The following is a 23,085-nucleotide window of genomic DNA, read 5'->3' as shown; positions in this document are numbered from 1 at the left end:
TGTAGTCCTCTAGTAGATAGCTTTAGTAGTAGATCTTAGGTTATTGATGACATTGCAATCCTAATTCAAACTAGAGGCTATGAAGCTATAGGGCATTTTCTATCTATGTCTGGTTTCAGACTTTTTCTAATATAAATATCTCTTTTTTGAACAAACAAACAAAAAACAATTAACATTTTTGTTCTTACATCTTAGCTCTCATAAAAAGTGAGGAAAGAAATAGAGAAAATCTTACACATACCTCTTTAATATCTCCAACATAAATACAATCACCATAAGTGTGAATAGACACAATCGTATTGGGAAAGAGCTCATTATCACATTTCGTAGAAATTTCCTTTTGCCAAGGTCATATATTTCTCAGCACCTGTACAATCCCAACTAGTAAGCGACCTTGAAATTGACATAATTTAAGAGGCACTCCATCAATAGGTGTTTTATGCAAAACCTTGAGGACTTTGCCATCATCCACATGAATATAGATATAAATAAAACCTCCTAAGAAATGCTTCTTTGGCCAAAATTCTAAATCCTCTGTAGTTCCATGGCCACAAGTGTTCCCCATTCTTTATCATGAAAAGTAATAGAGAAAATGCTAAATGCAACTTCATTATCGTGGAGTGTCAAAAGGCATGTATTTTCACTGATATTGGGATATAGAACTCCAATGCAGGATAACCACTTCTTTGACTCTCATTTTCGATGACCATACAACTAAAGATGATCCTCCTTTTCACCATCACCATTTTCTGGCTCTGATTCCATGGTCCTACTCTCCCCCAAAACCAACACCAACAACTTCTAAGCATTCTTTCTTTGAAGCTTCCTGTTCTTCTACAGTCAATTCACCTTGATCGCTTTCAATTATAATCATTTTTTTTCGAGTGCAAAATTATCTTTCTCATGGTGTATCACAGAGGCACAACAATCTGATTGAATGTTTCTCCCAAAATTTCAATCGTAAAAAACCTAAGTGCATCCCCAACAACTGTAATCATGCCTTCAACATACTGATTAGAAGAAAATGATGCTACATATTCAAGAGTCTCATAAGAAAGTGGAGTTAAAATGAATTTCTCTGGATGAATATAGTGAAGCCAGGGCCTCCTTGAAAAAAAGAGTTGTCTGATGACCTCTCACTATAGCAAAATTTTTTTTAGTGCTCTTAAACCCAAGAATCAGGTATTCGTGTCTGTTAGCCTACCATTTTCCATATCTACCTTAGTTCTAAGAAGAACCCTATGCTTCAAACCAACATTAGAAAAAATACTTGCTGGATGATTTACGTCATCCTCCCCTCCAACAGAAGCATGAATTTCAAGTAAGAGAAAAGACTATGGAGGAGAAGATATAGGCCGCATCCTCAAAATTGTCAAACAATCATTAGAATCCAAAGAATATATGTGAATTTTTCTATCATATAATCCTAAGAAAAGGAATATGGACCTTTGTCTACCTTCAGGAACTAGAGAAATATCTAAATATGCCACACTTATAGTAATTTCACACTTTTCTACCTCTATCAATTTCCCTATCATATCCATCTAAAAATAAATAGGCTCTCCCCCACTCAAAATTGTTCTTTTTTTCCATTCACTTATAAGCCCATATTCTCTTAATGTTGAATTCCATTGGGGTGGACCTGCATTAAGGAATATTCCCCTAGAAGAGAAACATCCAATGAAGGAGTTATGTCAAGAAATCCATTGTTTCACCAATGGACATTGCCAAAGTATTATTCTCAATGGACACAACAATGTATGCATCAAATTCATCATTTATACTTTTCTCCACTGTCCAAACTGCACTAGGAGTACCTGGTAACTATGAAACGACCATTTCAGTGACAAGTTACAACAAGATTAGGCCTTTGTATTCATAAGGAGAAGCAAGGTCCTCTAACACAAAGAGAAAAAAATTGTGGGGTTTCCTCCTCAAAGAGATTGCTAAATTTCATGTCCATGAATGGCATAAGGCTCTCTGCATCGTCAATATTAATAAGGTTTTCTAGGCACTAGAGTTGGAAGAAAATAATTGAAATCTCTCTTCAGTTTCCATGAGAGTAGCAGAAGATGATTCAATGTTTGCATCATCTCCAATACCTTGGAACTGGTAGAGCGCATGATTCCCACATTCTAAGGCAACAAAGAGGAAACCTGGCTTAAGAACGCATAGTTGATGTTACAGGAATTGTATCAAAATACTTGATCTTCAGTTATGTCACCTACAAGGAGGAAAAAAGATGATTAATTAAACATAACTGACACACTTTCATATTAATTATATAAAAGTGTATTCAACATTTTGCAACCATGTCTATATGGCTCGCTTAAATTCTTATAGTGATACCTTCAGGCAAGGCAACCTAGGACATTCATAATTTAAGATATGACAATGCACCCAACATTTTGCAGCCAAGTGTATATAGTTGGATTAGATATTTAAATTGATAATAAAAGAAAAGGATACTTGAACATGATTTACAATAAGAGGTTATGCACCGAGCATTCATTTGTTTAGTGCTTCTCTTAGAAACCTATGCAGATATGGATGGTTAAGTTATGGATGTGTTTGGATATATTATCAACAATGACCTATTTCTGTATTTGCATGCTTGTGACAAATATTGTAATTGGGCTTTTATATAGAGTCATGTGCCATAAATATTGCAGTTAAGTAAGTTCACCTCAATGGGTGGGATACATAGGTCCTGTAAAATGAAATTTTAGTTTTAAGAGCAGGAGATAGTCATACCTCTATGAAAATATATTTTATAACATGCTCATGTGTTCTCAACAAACATTGTGGTCAAGGCATCAATATTTCTCTCGGCCTAGAAAGCCTCCAATGATATTAGAAACCCATGTATAAAATATTAAAGAAAATAAATAAATAAAATAGTTTAATAATTATATGGTTGAAGAAGGGAAAAAAAAAGAAAAAACCTCAGTAATGGTTTCCCTTTGTTTAACACTCCATGGCATTGAATTTGGAACCTTCCATGGTTGCCGCTAATGTAAATCAAGGAAAAAGGGCTATAGATTTGATTTTTACTCATCGACGAAGAACACGGGACCATAGAGGAATGAAGATAGAGGAATGTGGACAAAAGACTTGAACTCTATTTAGTTGGTGCCTTGGTAACAGTGGCACCGGGAAGTTGATACTATCCACATTATTACCAGGTTACCTACCATATGAAGGGTTTCAATCCATAAGTTAGGGGTCAACAAGACTTTCTAGTGTTTTGGTCCCGGAATCCCTCTCGTATTGGGTAAAACCCCCTCTGCATCTGTAAATCAAAGAAAAATCAAATTCCTCCTCAAAAAAGGGTCCGTAAAAAAAACCTTGTATTGTTGTGAGTCTGTCTTCAGTGTTATCGTGAGCATTTTTTACTAATTTAATATGATTAAAAAGTTTGCAAAGTGTTCAAGATGGAATTAAAATATTGTCTTGAATAAACGTCTTAAAGAACTCCTCCAGGTAGTAGTGTTTTATGTCGACTCCACTTTGACAGTGGCGCTCTACCTTCAATGAAATTCAACCATTATTATACCCACATGACTTTGACACGCTACCCTTCCCTCAATGACATCCAACGAGTATTATTCACTCTTTGATGGCTCTGCCTATGTTTGTAGATATACGGGCTCAATGTTCCATGGAGTTTGATGTGGTCGTTTTGACACATCCATCGACTCTTTTTTGTTCCTTATGGCTGGCCTATTCCTTAGTTTCTTAGCTCTAATACTAATATGTTTTCTTAGCTCTAATACTAATATGTTAAATAGAGATAAGATTTAGAATTAGTTGCTACAACCACATGCGCAATAAGGAATAAAATTGTGAAATGGATGCTCAACATACTACATTGTTGATCTCTTTGTTATATTTTCTAAAATGATAGGTTGAAATGGTGCAATAGAATAGCTAACTAATTGTTGTGTAATTACATTATTCTAACTTTTTTTAATTATTTTTATTTACTATTTTATTTATATATTTTTAAAGTGTAGAAATTTTGTTTATATATTTATGTGTTTATTTTGGATAATCGTTTTAAGTGGCCTCTCTTGAATTTATACTTTTTAATGAGTTACTTTTAACTTTTCGTTAAAAATTATTGTTTTGATAGGCGTTCTCCATAACAGTGTACAAGAATTGTTGTAATGGATTTCAGAGATCTGTGGCTTGAATCTTTTGAATCATTGACCGAAGAATCCACAGTTTTAACATTTTTGTACCAGCGTTTCAAATCCCAAATGGGATCCATCATCAGGATATGAGAATGATGATGACAGAAGAGCAGCAAAGAAATAATAATAATAATAATAATAATAATAATAATAATAATAATAATAATGTGCAAGAATTGTGTAATGTTTTGTATTGTTTTGGTTGTAAGTTTTGACAACCCATTATTTTTCCTATGCTATTTTTATGAAAGAATATATATATATAATGAGTGGTGAGGGGTCAAATTTCTTTTTGAAGTGCAAACCTCTTTTAAAATGAAAAGAGGTTTGATCAACACTTGATAGATCCAATAGCTAGAATTGATCCATGTCTAAAAAAAATAAAAGACTTCCACCAAAAAAATATATAATTTTTATTTCAATAAATATTTTAACTTTTCCAATTTATTTGGATGTCCAATACAATTTTTTATTGAAATATGTAAACGCTTCCAGCAACCATAAATTGTTTTATATTTTCATACCTCTATAGTGACATGCATTCACTCATACACATCACGAAGCCTTTTTTCTACGCGTGTGAATCTCTAGATTATTTTCCTTCAACGAGCTTCAACAAGTTTTATTCCCACTGAGCTTTGATGGCTCTACTCTGCCTTCAATGAAAATCAACTAATATTATTCTCACTTGGATTTGGCATCTCTACTCTTCCCTCAATGAAATCAAATGAGTATTATCCCCACTCTCTAATGGATCTTCTTGTGTTTATGTTTGAAGATATATGGGCTCAATTTTCCATGGATTTCCACTACTACACGAAGGGAATTTTTAAGGCTTTTTTTTAGACAAAAAAACTTTTGTCTTAAAAAATCACTTTTTATTTTAGTTATTTTTGCAATAAAATTTAATACCAATTGAATTGTATTAAATATAAAATTTAAGACAAAAACAGTGTGAGAGAAAAATATTTTAAGAGAAAGCATTATATTTACGACAAAAACAATTTGAGACAAAAATATTTTAAGACAACACTTTATATTTAAGACAATAAGAGTTTGAAACAAAAATATTTTAAGAGAAAACTTCATATTTACGACAAAAACAATTTGAGACAAGAATATTTTAAGAAAACACTTTATATTTAAGACAATAAGAGATTGAGACAAAAATATTTTCATAAAAAGATTTATAATTAAGATAAAAATAGTTTGAGACAAAAAATATTTTAAAACAAAACTTTATATTGAAGAAAATGGGCACATAAGATAATGGCAATTAAGACGAAACCCATTTAAGAAATTTAATAATTAAGACAGAACCATATAAATTTAAGACAATATTATCTAACACCTAAAAAATTGACTCTGATAGTGCACCCTAAGTCCGCTAGCTTGTAGGCTACTACTATCTCACGCCTATACTGAGGTTGCTTATATTTCACTTACCATTCACGTTATATTATATAAAGGCAATGATTTGTTGGGCTCTACGTTTTGTGGGGGTAGCAAACTCTAGAGAACGTGGCAACATGAAATTTAATCATATCAATTTCTTTGTTTTATATTATATTTTCCCTTTTCATTAATCCTTTTTAATTAAATATAAAATTAGAATATGTGAATTATATTAATTTTTTAATTAATTTTAAAATAAAAATATAACATTTTGAAAAGTTAGAATATTTTTAACTAATTTTTAAGTGTTTACTTTAATGTATATTTATTTGAAAATTATATTAAAAATTACATAAAAGTAACAAATTAATGATAATTTGATTTCAAAACAATTACAATATACATACCACATTCTAAAAATATAATAAATAAAGAGATTAAAATTTTAATTGTTTTGTTGGACTAACTCAAGGGCATTTGAACTTTGAAACTCAGGATTTTATATAATACTTCATAAAATTGTGATTGTCAATTGAGTTACATTCCATGAGATAAAACTATTTTTTTTAAATCCATGAAAATTTTTAAATTACTTCATCTAAATCTTTGATATAAATTTACAAGAAATTAGATACAATATAACGATAAAAAGAAATTATATATTTTCAAAATTGTTATATATATATATATATTTCAAAACTATACATAAATAAATCCAAAAAAAAATAAAATACAAATTCATCAACATATGCATCTAAACCTTACTTTTTTCTTTCTAAATGAAAAGTTAGAAATTTGATTCCTGCATATGTCTTATACTCACATCTCAATTTTCTTTTCACTATTGAATATATATATCAAAGAGATAAATAACAATAATTTAGATAATATTGTAGTATTTAAACTTTTTCTTATTGAACAAAAAGGTTTCTACTAATATTGTAATATATATATATATATACAAAATGCAATTTAGCATTTTTTGATATTAATTTATTGCTAAGTATTAAGATTTTGGTAAAGATTTTCATCTAGTAATTAGAAACCCATGAATGCATTATTAAGAAACCAAGTAATATTAGTAATTGATATCATTTCAAGCTAGGGAATAACGATTATGTGATTTGTCTTCCTCACTTAATATATATATATTATGAAGGAGGTTGAAAATGTACCTCTAGCATAAACTTTAATTTAACCTAAAAAGCCATTGTCATGCCCCTATAGTCACCCATATCAGAGGCTGACTAAGCGCACCCAGATGGCCCATTATTATAGGTTTTTAGTGCATAGTGACTCAATTCATCCCATAAATTTTCTCAATTTGAAACTACATGATTCCATACTACACCTCAGTTTTTATATTTCACGATTATTAAAATTCATAAGTTTAACACTTATTGAAGTATGTAGATAGTCATTCCATACAATTATTCCTTAACATAACAAATTTACAAATGATATGAATGAAGGTAATCTTATAGAATCAACAACCCAATTGGCCTAACAGTGGTCAAATATTCAAATGTGTTACGACCAAGTGAATTATAGTCTTGTATAACAATTTAAAAATTATAAGAGCACACAATTCATAAAAACCTATCCTGAAATTTACTATTTGATTTACTACCATTGATCGCAACATTGAAATAGACCAAAATCATTTCACTTGATAGAAATAGTAAGTACTCTCGTATGCATGCAATGTATGGAGAGTTAAGTTAAGTAAAAGAAAGCAGGTTAAGTCTAATATGAGATGTCAAGTATTAGTTAGAGTTAGAAAGTTAATGCCTTGCCAAGAAAAGCTAAGTTAAGAAAAAGAAAAATGTTGATTTATGTGAAAGTGAACTTAGAAAACTTTAGTTAAAGCGTCAAGTCATTGTTTTCATGAGGAAAATAAAGATAGAGTTTGCATTATTCCATATTTAGAAAGCTTAGCGGTGATATACTCATGGTTGGGTCATTGTAATGTGAAGTAAGAAGAGAGAACAACAGTAACTCGTTGGATGTATATGAGAGAATAATGAATGAATATAACTTCCTTACTCAATCATAATTTTGTATATTTATTTGTCTTGTGTTTGCATGTTTATCTCTACCTCTAAAAAACAAGTTGTACGAGAGCAAGGTTTAGCAAGGTTTCAAAGAACCAAAGGAGTTAAGAAGGTCATGAGCTACTTCCACTAAGAGGCTTGGCTATTGTGAGTAGCCCGCAAATCAAAGTTTGCATCCATTGGTCCATAAGTAGAAACTAGAGCTCGTTGAGAGTTTGTAAACCCAACTACTAAAATATTAGGGTGAGTAGTCTACAAAGCCACCACCATATCAAGAGGAAAGAGCATCCGCCACTGGCCAAAGGAGGAGTCTCCACCGTAAGTTGTAGCCATGATGTTATCACCAAAAAATGATCACCTAACCATTTCTAAATAGGTGGATCGAAATACACCATGTAGGATTAATTTTACCATAGTAAAATCACTTTCACCATGGGAAATAATTTAGTAAACCATTTTTATTAAGTTATTTTGTGATTAAAAATAAAAAAAACCGCATGATAATAATTGAATAAATCATTATTTATTTAGTTTTCTCTAAGAATAATTATTAAATCATTGGTTAAATAATTATTCCTTGTCACATTTGACTAAATCCCATATGAGTAATTAAATAAATCACTATTTTTTTATTATTCCTTATTTCTATTATTGGAATAATGATTAAATTACTATTTAATAATTATTTCATTTTGACACGATTCTTAATCCTCACAAAGTTATTAATAAACCATTTTATTTGTTAATTATTTATAAATAAAGATATTTGACCATTTTGAATATCTTTTCCTCTCCAAAAGATAAAATAAAGTATTCCTAACAGTTATATCTTGATGTGGTCAATATTATTTAATTATTCTGCAATTTCGAAATTAACTCATTACTTTTTTATAAATAAGAGGGTTTTCCATTCATTCTTCACCATGATCATTATCATCATCACCATTATCATCTCTTATCGTTTTATCTCCCATTTGAGTTCTCCACATTGTTTTGGGTTTTTCACATGTTGAGAGATAGAATCAATTACTAAAGCATCACATGCATCAAAGGACCCATCCCACGGAAGGAGATTTGCAGACCCTTTTGTAGATCTCCTTCACCAGGTGTTATCAATAAAATATTTATTCATTTTAAAGTCTTTCCATTTGGGTTATTGAATTGGAATATATATTGTTGTTTGCTGCTTTAGATTGTATATGTTATTTTTGTTGCGGGTTTTTCTAGCTTTATTGTAGATCTGAAGCATAAGAAACCACAAATTGTTGTTAGGGTCACGTGTCACCTAGTGAATTAAGTGAAGTGTTTTTGGTACAACTTCCAAGAAATTTCACACTGTCACATGAGTCTCCATAAGAATCTACGTAGAAGAGCTTAGAAAAGTTACTAGTAGTTGTTGGGATCCACCATTAAAGTGAACATTAAAATGTTTAGTTTTAATGATAGTCAAGTGTATGCAACTTTCATTTCCAGAAGGTTGACATAAGAAGGAAAGATGAAAAAAGAAAAAAGAAAGACGATAGTCATGGGTCATAAAGCAAGACTGAAGCAAACCAAGAAAAGAAATCGAAAGGAAGTGCAAAAGTATTTTGAAGAGCTCATAGAGGTTCTCACCATAGTTAGGGAATTTAAAAGAAAAGTATATTAAGAAAAATATTTCGAGGATGAATGGATCAGGATAGATCTGGAAACACTTCCAAAATTTACTGGTAAAAAAATAATTTTTGGGAATTGTCAAAATGAAAAAAATTCTTCGATGTAAATATTTGATTGAGTATCAGTCTAATAACCCATATGATGAAGTACGTGATGCCTTAGTATTGTATCTTATAAAACATGAATTGGATGAGAAGTCCTCATGAAAGGTAGAAAAAACTACATCTTCTTAGGAAGTATGGAAGACCCTAAAAGGAGAATTTGGTATAAAGGAAAGTGACATAAAGAAACAAATTATGTTGTAGTTTGTTGAAGAATCACCAGAAAGTCAACTCCATGTTTGAGAGGAAATGAGAAAGAGTCTAGGAAGAAATAAAAGCTTGGAGAATGCCACTCAAATGTGGATGATGGTCATAAAATCTATAAAAGTGAAACCCATCATGCAAACATGCATATGGATGAAGAAGACAGAAAAGATTGGAGAGTGAGAAGTTTAAGACTTTATGCATGAAGTAGAGGAACAGCATATAGATGCTTGAGAACCCCACTATAAAATGGATGGTGAAGATGGTGGTGAATCCCACTGTGATGAGATAGATGTGCATGGTGACTGAAAAGTGAGTTGTCAATTGGTGAATCCAACAATAGACCTTGTTGATGATGGTGAAGCTTCCAATAAATAAGTGAATACCGTGTGTCATATAGTTGGTACGATTGTAGTTGATGATGACCTCTTTGCGTTAGAGTTTGAGAATAAAAAAGATAGTTTTTGATATGAAGTAATGGTTTGTAGAGTTGAAAATGCATCTCTCATGAATCCAATAACAAATGATGAATTTGGTGAAGGTGAAATTGTTAATAAGAACATGCATGGACATATATCTCATGACAAACTGGATGAAAATTATGTTGACAAAATTTGTGGTGTCTTTTTTGAAACAAGGACTGATTGTGGAAATATGGAAAGTTCCATTTTGATGAATATTCAAAGGTTGAAGCTATCATTGTAGCAACAAGTTATGAAGCAATAGTTATAGTTTATCATGAAGTAGTGCACGATCTAGCAACAATTGATGATTAAGAAAAGGATAAATTGGTTCATGAGTTTTTTATGACAATATCCACTAATAGAATAATAGTATAAGATAGCCTCAACGTAGTTGAAGAGGCAGAGAAGAAAGAAGAAGCATAGAAACCTCTCACTGTAGAGCACAATGAAGATGTTTTTAACATTGATTTTGAGTGTGCAAGTAGACAAAACAACAGTCCAATTACAGTTATAGCTGAAAGAGGATGAAGAAAAAGATATAGGAAAGGACATGGAATATTCGAAAGATGAAGAAGAAATAATTGAAACAACCTTTCAACAATGGATTCAAGAAGAGATCTAATTATGCTATCAAGAAATATCGCAGAAAGAAGATCAAGAATTTGAAGCGGAAGAAGCATGGAAAGGTTCATAGTTTGAAGATGAAGAGTTATGGTAGTATTCCATGAGTGAACACGCATTTCAAGAGGCAGCTATAGAAGATAAGCTCTGAAATCCTAAATTGTTTTTTAAAACAAATACAAAATAATTCCAAGAAAAATTACAGCAGCAGCAAGTGAAGAAATATGGAGCTTACATCAAGAAAGCACAACTGAAAATGAAGTAGTTTCAAGGGTGTGGAATATGGAAGAAATGAAAAAGAAAAAATTGCAATGTAATTTTTTTTTGAGTCAAATTTATATTGCAAGTGTTGCATGCATACTTGATTCATGATTAAGTTAAGGTTGAGTCATATGGTTGTAATTAAGGTGGGGGGTGGGGGGGGGGGGGGGGGGGGGGTGGGGGGTTATAAATAGTAATTACTCTCATATGCATGCAATGCATGAAGAGTAGAGTTAAGGAAAGGAAAGCTATTCGGGTCTAATATTAGAAGTAAATGTAGCCAAAGTTAGAAGTTTAACACTTTGTCTAGAAAACTTGAGTTAAGAAAAATAAAAATGTTGAGTTAAGTTTAAGGAAATCTAGAAAAGTTTAGTTAAAGCATGAATTCTTATTTTTCATGAGGAAAGGAAAGTTAGAGTTTGCATGATTCCATATTTAAAAAAGTTTGGTGTTTATATATTTGTGCTTGGGCCATTGTAATGTAAATAAATATGAGAGAATACTCATAGCTCGGTGCATGCATATGAGAGAGTAATTAGTGAATATAAATTCTTTATTCAAGAAAAATCTTCTATATTTATTTGTCTTGTGTTTGCATGCTTATCTTTTCCTCTGACTAAAAATAACTTATCTCTCTACACTTTTTCATGACATCAGAAAATTGTGTCATGACTTGTGAAATGATCCACCCAATCATGCTAGACATTGGTTGATTACACACTATTCAAACCCATATAAACTGATGCATTTCCCCTCCAACCCCTTCACCAACTCTTCATCTCACATTAGCACTTATAATTCAAATGGAACTTGGTCAAATGCTTGTTGCCTTAGCCATCTTTCTTGTCGCATTTACAATAAATAGTTCAAAATTGAAGAAGGTTACATCCTTCCATTTAGAATGGGTCAATTGTCGGTATTACATACTTTTCCCAATTGATAGTTTGGCCCATCTCATCTCAATAGTCATTTATGCTCCTTTGTGCTCATTTGACTCATGCGTAATCCCATCATGTCCTCTCTAGTTGATTCAGTGCATTCTAATGGGTGCTTCTCCACATGCATGCATGCTACCCTCATCAGTTCATCCCATGTGATACACATTACCCTTGTCTTTAAAATAGACTTGTTCAATCATCTTGTGTGATTCCCATGATGCTTCATATGCCATGAAAAGGCAAACAAATGTCTAAGCATTTTTTCTTATTCAACTGCATTATATGTTTACTACTCTCATTTACCTAATATGATTATTCTAAGTCTCTTTTCTATCAGGCCAGGTTTGTAACTGTGGATCGAATTGTGTTTTTCATTAAGAGAGAATATTAATGTATACAAGTAGAGTGATACTACTGGATTTCATCTCCCAATATCTCTTTGTCTTCTAACTTCCTTAATTTGTTTATATTTATAATATTTACATAAGTTTTCCAAGTTTGAAAAATTAGGTGTCAACATTCCCTCCCTAATCTTATGGGATGTTGGTGAGTCCAAGCATCATTTTTGAATCTTTCAAACTTTTCCCTTCTAAGCACTTTGGTGAAGATGTCTGCAATCTGTTCATTTGTGGAAAAATGTCGTAGGTGAATTATTTTTTCCTCAACATGATGTTGAATTAGATGGTATTTTGTATTGATGTGCTTCGCTTAATCATGGAACTTTGGGTTCTTAGAAAAAATTATTGCAGAAGTGTTGTCAATCAAAATAGGAGTTGAATGTACTTGTTTCTCCTAAAAATATTCCATAATTTTCCTGAGCCACACAATTTCCTTTGTTGCTTTAGTTTGTACGACATATTTTGCCGGAGTTGTGGAATCTGCTAGAACTGATTTTTTTCATGACCTCGACGATATAACTCCTGATCCAAGACTCATAACATAACCTGAAGTAGACCCTCTAGTTTATTTATATCCATCAAAGTTTGAATTAGAATATACAATCAAGCTGAAGTCACCCACTTGTGTATACTTGAGTCCAAAGTCTTGAGTTTGATTCAAGTACTTTAGAACTCTTTTTGAAGCAAACTAATGACCCTCACAGGGCTTTATTATAAACCCAGAGAGGATTCAAGCAACAAATGAAATGGGTAGTAGTCATATAGTGGAGACTTCCTACGAGTTGTCTATACTTTGTTTCATCCTAAAATTCTTTTCCTTCAATGGATGTCAGCTTTAAATTATGTTCCATTGGAGTAATTAAAGGATTGCACTCAACCATGCCAAATATGTTCAACATATCTCCAATGCACTTCTTCTGTGAAAGGAATATAAACTTCAGATGTTGGGTTACTTCAATACCAAGATAGTATTGAACATAGCTCAAATTTGTCATTCCAAAACCTTCCTCAGTTTTTTCTTTATGAATGCAATGTAGTTCTCATCATTCCATGTCTTCAAAGGATCATCTACATACACCATAATATACACAACTATTTTTCCAACTTTATTGAAAAATAAAGTTGCATCGTCAAGATCATAATATTTGAAATTGAGTTTCAGAAGACACTCAGTCAACTTCTCGTACCAGGCTCATGGTGCTTGCTTGAGACCATATAAGGATTTTACAACCTTGCATACTTTGTGTTCTTGAACTTTCCCAACAAATCCTCTTGTTTGGGAAATAAAAACATTCTCTTTTAGATTTTCATTCAAGAAAGTTATTTTAACATCCATTTGATGGACTTTCTAACCATTCTAAGCTTCCAAGGAAAAGAGTGTCCGGATGGTAGCCCATTTTACAATGGGGGGAAATATATGCTCATAATCGACCCCTTATTTCTATGTAAAGGATGTTACGAGTTCAAACACACACATGAGGGAGATTATCATATGCTAATAATACCTTTTTATGGAATTTCAAATCAGATGTGAATGCGAAGGACTTTGCAAGAATTTTCTGTGAGGGTCTAGGGTTTCTAGGCTTTGATAATTTATCAAGATGGTGGCATGAAGAGGCATTATACAACACAATGTAGTTAGCAGAGGTGGATTTAGTTGTAGGTTGGGTTGTGGTGAAGATGCCAAAGGTTGTGAGTTCTGTTCTAGCAACTGGCGAGGACAATGACAATTGTTCTTTGCTAAGGGAGAGTAGATTAGACTCCTCTTATCTGGCGAGAGCTATACAAAATAAGGGGGCACTCGAAAATTCACGCGTTCCTTTTGATGCCATTGTTTACAACATTTTATCCTCAACGGGTTGTCGTTTTGGTTAGTTGGTGCTGGGGCACATTATGATGGAAATAATAAAGGATGGGTTTCATCGGTGTGAAGGTTGTCATCATCACATGAGCCCTGTGATTAGTTTTCTCTACTTCTCTGCTAGTGTGGGTTGTTGGCTTGCATCGAGGTGCCCATGGTTGGGACTTCATGATTGTTTTGGTTCCTATAAGATTTGCTCTGGGTTATTCCATGACAACTCTATTGGTGAACTTGTTCCATTTTATTCATGGTTATATGTTGGGTTTTTGACTTGTTTTGTAATGTTTTATGCCTATCTTTGGGCACTTGAGAGATGCACCTTTTTCTAAGGGTTGTTTTATTTAGGGCTACGCACCTGGTTTGCTAGATTACTAATTGGTTTCCTGTTGTTTGTGAATATGAAAAATGCACCCCTTTCTAAGGGTTCCTTTATGTAGGCTTGAATGTCTAGTTTTCTCGCTGTTGATGAGTGGCTACTCGTTGTTTGGGTTATATAAGTGTTTCCCTACAAGGTTTCTTTGAGGGGCCTGCATTCCTTGTGACCTTTTATTAGTCATATGTACATTGGGGGTTAGTCTGGCACATATGATATATGCATGATTATGTAAACATATTTTTATTTTAATCTACTAAAATAAGAATTATTTTATTAGAATGATGTATTGAGAAGGTGCATTTAGTGAAAGTATTTTAATAGGAGGTGTTTATCAATGTCTACTAAAATTAGGCTTGTTCTTTAGTATCCCAATAACAAATACGCTATAGGTTGATTAAGTGGAAACTCAATTCCATGCGACCACCTTGATCTATTACATTATGTGTATTAGAAATCCTCATTCAGGTGTGCCATATGATGTGTGTATCCATGAAGTGTGTTTTAATCTATCACACAATGTTTGTGCTTGTGTCCTCATCCTGATTAGACACATTATATGTGCACCCAAAAATATCTATCCATCCATAAATGAACCCCTTAGCATGCAACATCCCCAAGGAAAACCAATTTCTATGCACTAACTATCCATGTCAAAATTTATCATGTTGTGCATCCTACATTTTTGCACTTATTTTGCGAGACTATTGTGTAAGAGTGTGTTAAAGAGTATTTCCTAAGAGTATTGTGCAAGGATATTTCTTGAGAGTATTGTGAAGCCCATATTCAATCATCAAGGAACTTTTGTAATGAATAGAACACCTACAATATCTTTATAATCATGAGGAAATATCCTCCATCGAAGACCTACGTCAATTTAGTTGATAAATAAGGGATATACTAATAGCACATCTCCCCTTCAACCATAGCATCTTGCTTTGATCAAGTATATCAGACATGCACTATGCACATAAATTCATATAATCTATGAAAGCATCAATCATCAAGATAGGGTAGACATTATAGTAGGTTGTCATCAAGGACAACACTAGAGCCATAATGCCAACACACCAATGTTCATAAGAACTGACATCGCCATACAAACACACTTATTTCTCTCCACATCAAATCCACCCTCACAAATCCTCAATCTATGATTTATAAAATTTAGTCTTAACACATTCCCTTCAAGACACCTCAGATAGGCTCACTCTCATCTTTGTGATCGCAGGTCATCATGTTTTTGTGTATTGTGAAGATGAAGTGATATGGTTACATGATTCATCCTATCCATGCTTAAATTGGTCCACCATGTTATGGGATGCTCTATCATACCTCTCTACCAAATACATGACGAGAGGCATGTTGGAACCAATTATTCCATCACACTCGTCCACTGTCCACTTAAGTTCCTTATTGTATGGTCACTCACCCCAAGAATATCTATGCTTAATCCAAATTCCTCTTTGGCATGCTTGTACTAAGGCTACAAATGCAACTCATTACACAATTAGTATGTGATCTATTCACCTATTTGGTTCTCAAATCATTCTCACATCCTATCATCCACAATATTCATCTGAAGTTACTATGAAATTCAAGTGCATCAGCAAACATCTCCATGGATATAATTTTTTCCTCCAAAATATCCTCAACCTTATCAATGTACCACTTTAATACTGCCAATGTATCTTAATCAATTAATACACCTTTAGTAACCAAAGACCCATTATACTTGATCAAAGGTATATTTTCTTCGAGGAAATATGCTCTTTCATCAACTTGTATTATGCTCAACATTTCCAGGTGGTGTTAGCTCTAGGTCCTCCCATATTCAACTCGAGGACATTCTCCCTTCGCCTTTCCCTTCTCCATTCTAGAGGTCCCTAGACCTTCTGTATACGTTGTTGTATTTCAGGTGAAAATGACAACATAAGGTTTCAATTTCCATTGTGTGTGTGAGGTTCATGGGGCAAAAAGCTAGAGTGAATGGGTAATTAGAGTCATAAGCATAGATCTCTCCTCCAAATCTTAAGAGTCCTCTTAGAGTCCGGAAATGATCAAACCTATGTCCAAGTACAGGAAATTATTAATCATCTTGAGGCTCATTCTAGTATTCTCTATTAATTGGCCTTAGGATTGGCACATGGAACAGTTACCAAAGAAAACATACTCCTTTCCTTTCTTGGATAAATCCCCCTTGGTTTTTGGATATTAGGGATGGATATATCTTTTTCAATTTGTTAACAAGGTGTGTATCTATTTATTGACAAAGGAGGGGAAGGAATTTCCTTCAACCTGATTTCTTCAAGGCTCTTTCTAGCAAGTACATAACTAAGAGAAGGAGATAATGAGGTCATAATGAACATGGCATGTAAACTAGGAGAGGATCACTAGGGGTATATTGTGTCAATCCATTAGTATTTATTATGAAATATCTACTTAACTAGTTTGGAGGCTTGATGAAGAGATCTAGTTCAATGTTGAATGATGGCAAGAACACTTAGGATCCTATGAGAAAAATCCTAAGAATCTAATGCCGATCCTTGATGCAGAAAGTGAACTTCAAGAATTTGAAAATTAAACTAACACATTCCAATATATAAGTGTTAATCTAGATGAAAGGAATGGGAATGATATTGAAGTAGTTGGACCTCATATCTACCTCATAGTTTCTCTTACAATCATGCCACTATGAGAAAATGATTTTTGTCCTGCGAAATAGAAATTGAAGGAAATGAATGAATGTAGGGAATCTATGATACGGTTTCCCCTTAAAAGTGAAATGAAGTTCTTTAGGTGCCTTCCACTGATAGGAAATTCGAACCATTATCCCCTCAGGTTAGCAAAATGGGAAGTGTTAGATAAATTATTGCATTTATTGCTAATGTAATATGATCCTAACCATAGATTGTTAAACTTTCCATGCTTACTTGAGTCCTCACATTTGTTTTCCCACAGTAAGTATAGGTCTCACTTTTGGATGTCACTTGGCTTGACCTTTTTGTTAAAAACCGCCTTCCATCCTTTGTTGATATTTTTTTCTCTTGTTGTGCCCCTAACTTATATTCTCTTGGGCCTTAACCAAAAAAATTCTTCTCCTTTGGATCTTATCTAGTTTTTCCACTAAATATTGTAGAAGCTTCATCATAAGTGTCTCAAGATGAATAGGTAACACTACCTCCATGCCATACTAGCTAAAAATGACATTTCCCCATGGATATATTTGTGTTGATCATGTCCTCCCATAGTGCATACCTAAGCTATGAGTCCCATGCCTTCCTGTTCGTTGCTAAAGTACTATTGACCATTTTAATGTACTTTTTGGTTGAAGACTAAACTTGGCCATTCCCGTGTGGGTAGTATTGAGATAAATAATTAAGTGTGATTTTGTCTTTTTGAAATAAATGTAGCATAATAAAGGATCTAAGGGATTTAGGATTGTTAATTATTATTCTTTTAGGACAACCAAACCTAGACAAGATGGTCTCTTCCAATAATCTAATGATAGTGTGGTCAATGGCATATTTGGTGGGGATGGCCTCTACCCATTTGGTGAAGTAATAAATACTTGTAAGGATTCATCTATGTTGGCCACTAGAAAGGGGGGTGTATTTCTCCTATGAAGTAAATACCCCACTATTGCAAGGAGATTCTACTTGAACATTCTTCAAAGGTGATGCAGGGAGCTTCTATCTTTCAGCAAAGGTCTCACATTCTACTTCAAACCTAATAAATTTATGAAGATCAAAACACATGGTAGGATAGTTGTACCCAAAAGTTATAATGTGATGATTTGTATCCCTTGCTACAAAATTACCTTCATAGGTCCCCTGGTACATGTCCTGGATAAGATATTCAACCTCATATTCCATCATGCATTTTATCTTTAGTCCCTCAGAATTTATCCACTGTAATTCAGTATCTGCAATATAGTATCTAGTGACCTTAAGCTTCAAGGATATTCTTTAATATTTTTCCAAGCCTAAAGGGAAAACTTGTGCGGTCATTAAATGGGCTACGCATTTATACAAATGAGAGTGGTGATAACATACTTTTCAAACATTGGTTCACAGAGACTCCAAGGAAAATTTTAAGGATGGAAGTTTATCTTAAAGTTTAGAAACCTTGGTGAATCTTACTAGTTCCTAATATGCAAATTGTAAAATGTTTGGCAATATTTTTATAAAAATATTTATATTTTTCTAATGATTTCATATTAGTCTATATAAAATTTTGGTGATTTTTAATGTAAAATAAATTGATATTATAAAATATGGACGAATAATTTTTAGAAAAAATGGAAATTGGCGAATCTTTTTTTGGAAAAAACATGGAAAATTAGCCCACTTGCGAATATTAGCCCCTAACATTTTCACAGAGAGACTCCCTCCCAAACATTCTTAAAACTTAAGAACTGATCCACCTTTTGTCGCAATTGCTTTACATAAGGACATTTATGATCAAATGAGTTAAATTTTTATCATATTCCTTACAAATAATGCATAGTCTAGGCTCATTTTTAGATTGTTTCTCCAAATTATTCCATGTTAGTAATTTCTTCATTAAGAGTAGCCATTATTTTTGTGGAATTTTTCGAGTGCATTAACCTTTCATAACTTCTTCCACCACCAGTCTTTGTTTAAGGATCAAATGATAAATTTACTTGATACCCATCATGGTAGATTCATAACCCAAATTTGGTTTTTTTATCACACCACTATATCTTCCTCGTCTAAAATTTTGACATGACTCCTCTATAAAATCATCCCACTTGATGGCTTCATCTGCTACAAACACTAGAGCATTTTCCTTCTTCCACCTTTGCTACCAAATAGAAGTATTTGCATGGTCCATTATGTGATGAAGAGTGAAAATTGAAAATTTCACTTCCCTGCACCAATTCTATTAGTCCTGGTAGTCCAAATTCATTTTGGCACCCAACACATGGATCTATCTCCACTGTTACTTGTTCGCCATTTCCTTCTCTACAATGTTGCTTGTCTTCCTTTGACTCCACCAATATATGGAGATGACTCTCCATGGTATTTAAGCTACCAAAGACTTCCCAAAATAGATTATTTTTTCTAACCACCATCCTTCCTCATATTTTTGTTTTGCTAATGTCTTTAGCCGAACTAGTGGAACATTTTGATTTTTCCCTCACCAAAGAAATATAAATACCATTTTTCTTATTCTCTCTAGAAATCCTTTGATATCATCTAATATGGTTGAAAGCACATGGGAATTGAAGGGATAATATCTTCTTCCTAATCCAAATATTTGAAACCAATAGCTAATACAATAGAAGTAAAATTACAAAATCAAACACACAAAATGACTTGATTACAGGTTTCTCAGAGCATTAACCATAGTATGCTTCTCCAAATTGATCGATGTTTTGAAACCCTTTAATAACTCAAGCAACCTGCAACAAGAAAATCATTCTCACATGAATATAAAACACAAGTGTCTTGTGTAAATAATCACCCAAAATATGGGGAGGCAAGACGGATAGAAGAAAAATAAAAGTGAAAAGATTGAAGGCCCTTAGTGACTGGAGTGAAAATTCACATTGTAGGTGAAGAGTACATGAATTCCACATATTGTGCACATATTATCCTCCCCACAAAGCCTCCATGAGGATCCATTAGCCACCTCTAATGCCAAAGACATAGTTGTATGCTAAACTTTATCCATTTATGGACAATAATTTGTTATGATAATCAAAATTTAGGACATCAAATTTGCAGCATTCCACGCCATTCTCCAAGTTCAACCTATTCCTGTGGAGGTTTTCCATTACACCAAAAACCGCAGGTATTGGTAAATGTTACAACCCAGAAACTAGGATCCCCAGGGTGGAAATTACGGATTCCATAGAGGTGGGATGATTCTTTCAACACCCCCCCTCAAACGCAACTCGGGGGAATCAAACCTGGGTCCAGGCTCTCATACCCTGTGGAGTTTTTCCATTACACCAAAACCCACAGGTGTTAGTCAACGATCGCATTGCCAAAGATAAAGACCCAGAAGAGGCGGTTAGTCCAATGACACGAAACACATGGAGACCATTGGTTTATCCAATGTCCAACAATCTCCCCCAACACAAGTCGGGTGTGTATCGAATTAAATTTCCACCCTACAATACCATTGTATTTAAATAGGAATTAAAAGGGAGATGAGTAGTACCCCACCAAAAATTTCCTTAGACGTATATTGTTATTGGTTACCCATAAGTCCTAGAATATGCAATTCATTTATATAGCAATTTTCATTACTTACTAAGACATTGGCACCTTGTATAGTAAAAAATATGATTCCTATTCCATTTCACATGTTGTTATTACTTTTTCCCATGTAACAATCACACCTAACCATGGTTGTGGAAATTTGGCTTGTGGCTGGTATACTGCTAATAAATAATACTTAAGGTTTAGGAAATTTATGTGGAAAAAAATGAGCATCAATTACTCAACTTTTCATGAAAACGTTTTTTAACTCTCTCGAAAGTCTCATGGCGAATATTCTTATTATAATGTGTATTCTATGATATTTCCTCTGATTTCGAAGTCTCTAGAGACTCCCTAGAGACATAGAGATATTGGCTATGGATTAAACAACATCCATACACATGAACCCTAAAGCATCCAATAGTTTCTATGCGCAGGATTTGATTGGCAACTGTTTTCGGGAAAAGGCATGAAAAATCCTTCATTCTTGACCTCCTGTGGGCAAGAGGGGCTCGTTTCTTAGTGGTTCTCAGAAGAAAACCCAACCATTCAACCCAATATTAGTGGTGATGTCCCTTTCATACACTAAAATATAATTTCTCACTTGCCCCAGTTTTAGTTGTTCTGAGGTAAACAATTATACCTTCGCTTTTTGGTTGCATTCTTTTCCTTCCCTGCTTTTCGTGATTCAGTCCCGTTTTGAATCATGGTTTTATTTTGTTTGACACTATGGGATATCGGTGGATTGTTGTGAGAGATAATTTACTAGTGCCCAAGTGCTAGTATCATCACTCTTCAAGTAATTCTATTAGACCGCCTCCCTTACATGTCTCGGATTAACCAAGTTAGGGCTTCCATCTTAATAGCTAATGGATTTCCTTTAGTGTTGGACATAAAAAAAAATTAAGGCTGGAAAGGATTTTCGGTTGAGTCCCTTGCAAGTGGGAGTTGAGACGTTCATTACAGGCAATAAACCCCTATTTTGCCTAACCGTTTTCCCTTTAGTTTTTTTTGCCCTTTTATACCGTTCAATACAACAAACCCTGGAATTGTTTTATTAACGAAATTGTTATTCATTGTCCCCATCTTTTTGTTGGAGGGTCATTTACTCAGCAAGATATGAAAATGACATTCTTCTCCTTTTTCCCCCTTATTGTTCCTTCCAAATTTCCAGGTGCCAGAATTTCCTTCGCTCATTTTATTTTCCTATATTTTCAGGTTTTAGCCTATCCAAGGTTTTGTTCCAGTTGAAAAAGCTTGGAGTTCGTCCTGTATATTTACACTTAGTTTAGATAGTAAAGGAAACAATTGAGGACTGTTGGGAATTTATCTCGCCATAATATCCAGATCGATATTCTTTTATCCAAAAAATGTTTAAGGGTTGCAGCACTCACAACCGTGCCACTTAGATAATTTAAAATTTTCGTGTAGAATGAGAGAGCTCTTTTTAAAAATTTATTTTGTTTCCTTGTGGGGTGTATATGTTTTCAAATGATATGGGAAGATGAGAAGAAATGTATTATGTTAGTTTGGAAAGGAGATTCCCTGTATAGATTGTTCTCTCATTCGTTTCTAATGGTGGTTATCGTTTACTTCTTGTATTGTTAATTTTGCTTCTTGTTCTTTACTAAAGTTAATTTTGTTTCTTGTTCTTTACTGGATTGGGAACTACCACGTCACTTGTAAAAAAACCTCTTCTTTCTGTTTACTTTAATCTTAGACATAATTTCTTTTTTGTTTCTTTCAGTTATCCTATAAACAAATTCCCTTATCAGTCTCTATATCAGTATTTCATCGTACTCCTGGGACTACTCCAACAATCGGGTTTCATTACCCGATAGCCAAGAATCGGGTTTCATTACCCGATAGCCAAGAATGATAAAGAAAATAATAGAACGAGACTATCATTATATGGACATTTACTTTTAAGTTTTTTTCGTCACTCATGCCATGTTCCATCATCCATAGAGTTTGAAGTCTGCACATGGAAGTTTTGTAAATTAGATGATTTGAAGTGTATGTAAAATTATATATCTGCCCAATAACACTGATATTATTACATGAATTTATGATTATTTTCATGTTTATATAGTATAAAGTGGACATCTCATGAAAATATCATTTTCTATTGAAATGCTGAGTACTTTTTAAGTATGTTAATTTGCAGAGTTACATTGTGATTATTTTTGAAGTCTGAGTGATCCTCTTTCTCTTTGGCTTTGTCAAGATGTTCCAGAGTCCAAAACCTATGACTCTAATACACACTCATACTTTAGGATTCCCTTTGTTTAGTATGACTCTAATACACACTCATACTTTAGGATTCCCTT

The 23,085-nt window shown here is 33.3% G+C and overlaps 1 pseudogene; it reads right to left on the bottom strand.

Annotated features, from left to right (window-relative positions):
- Positions 1-23,085, bottom strand: part of LOC149182009 (spliceosome-associated protein 130 A pseudogene) — a 49,093-nt pseudogene that overhangs the window by 9,561 nt on the left and 16,447 nt on the right.

Source organism: Pinus tabuliformis, chromosome 3_2, assembly GCF_031772625.1.
Source record: "Pinus tabuliformis cultivar Carrire ecotype Pingquan chromosome 3_2, CPIR1, whole genome shotgun sequence".
NCBI lineage: Eukaryota > Viridiplantae > Streptophyta > Pinopsida > Pinales > Pinaceae > Pinus > Pinus tabuliformis.
Note: the sequence above shows the minus strand (reverse complement) of the source record. Positions and strands in the feature narration are given on the sequence as shown.